A 1,936-nucleotide genomic window follows, 5' to 3' on the forward strand; every position below is an offset into this window, starting at 1 on the left:
ACTCAATTTGTAACAACAAAAACATCAATAACAACAACAACAACAACAACAATAACAACAGTGATGAATTCTTCACAAAGTTGAAAGAAAATGTGTGATTCTGAGATGTTCATGCTTTTAGCAAAGTAAGCAAAATGACATCAGTCTCCAACCAAGAATGAAATTCGTAGAACTCAGCTCACCAGGAGCTCACATCTTACTCTCTACACCACATGCCAATAATAATAATAATAATAATAATAATAATAATAATAATGATAAATAATGATTTCTTTTGCCAAAGTACAAGGCCTTGTCTGTGTAAAGGTAAAGATGCAGTATAGTTCACAGAATCAATTACCCATTAGGTTACTGGTACATATTTTCTTGACCCAGATGTCATTTGAGAAGAGAAATAGGGGAGAGAGAGAGAGAGAGAGAGATAGGATAGGAGGAGGGGGTGAAACAGCTGGGATGTCACATCATAACCCCCGCCCTCGTTAAATAACAATAACAACAACAACAATTTCTTACTCAATTTGTAGAAGAGATTATAGGATTACAAGAAAATCCTCATTCTGTTATTCCTACACAGAAAATGGAAATGAACGATCCAAGCTGGCACTTGAAGGATTTGAACTGCAGACAGTGATGTGACTATGTGTGTGTGTGTATGTATATGTGTGTGTGTGTGTGTGTGTACATATTTATATATCTCTACCTGTGTATATCAACTAGTTTCTACACTTTCAGACATCTCCCCCTGTTACTCATGGATGGAGTAACAAGCATTTTATATTGACTAGCAGTAAAAGTTAACAGGTTTTTAAAGAGAGAGAAAGAGGGAGTGGAGATTGGAGAGATGCCATGGAGTTCAACCCTTTCCAAAAACTGTTAGCAACATAAGCAAAGTGAAACAGTTAAAACCCTTCATCTAGAATGTGCCTCATCTATATAAATACAAAGACCTTCAACTCTTTGTAGGCCAGTATCCATGCGTTAGTACACATACAAACTGATGAAATATACTTACATATCCACACATTTCTATATACATACACACTGTCCACATTGTGTATATACATCAGGAATGGACAGCCTTTCTTGAGAAGTGGTCCACACGAGACACAGCTCCTCATCAGCTGTGCCACTCAGAAAGTCCCGTGGGGGCGCAGTCTGCCCAAGGCCAATATACACATTCCTTAGTCATTAAACCTAATTCTATGCATATACACTATATACATATGTATCTGACTATATATATATGTGTGTGTGTGGGTGTATAAAGCTGTTGACCAAATATCTAAGGCCATGCAAAAATGAGAAGGAGAGAAATGGAAGAGAGAATTGAAATTAAAATTCAGTAAAGCTAGCTGTCCATGGAATAAGGGACATTTTGAATAATAGATGGAATAATAGATATTTTGAAAATATTCATCTTTGTTTGTTTAATTAGCATAATTTATTTTGAGATTGAAATAATAAAAAAAAAAAACATTAAATGCCATGAACCAAGTTGGAAGGGGGCAAAGCCAGAGAGACAGCTTGGTATTATTAGCCCAGTAAGAACGGCAACAGGATTAACTAATCCTAATCCTACCACACACACACACACACATATATACACACACACAAAACATGGTGAAGCCCCAAAAATATTTTCTTTCTTGAGGAAAAAAAAATTTTTTAAAAGAGAGGGAGTTTGGAATTTAAAGTAAACAAATTTGCTATATTGTTGTTGTTGTTGTTGGTTTGTGGTTTTCTCGAGGAGGAGGAGGAGAATTTATCAAAATAAGGAGAAAATAAGAAAAAGGAAAAAAAAAAACAAAAACAGCAATATAAAACAAACAAATATTTAGATATATGCAGGAGCATTTGTAGATATGTACGGATGCATGTATGTATGTATATATTCATATGTATGTGTGTATATATATATATATATATATATATATAT

The sequence above is a fragment of the Octopus bimaculoides genome, chromosome 26, assembly GCF_001194135.2.
Source record: "Octopus bimaculoides isolate UCB-OBI-ISO-001 chromosome 26, ASM119413v2, whole genome shotgun sequence".
NCBI classification, from domain to species: domain Eukaryota; kingdom Metazoa; phylum Mollusca; class Cephalopoda; order Octopoda; family Octopodidae; genus Octopus; species Octopus bimaculoides.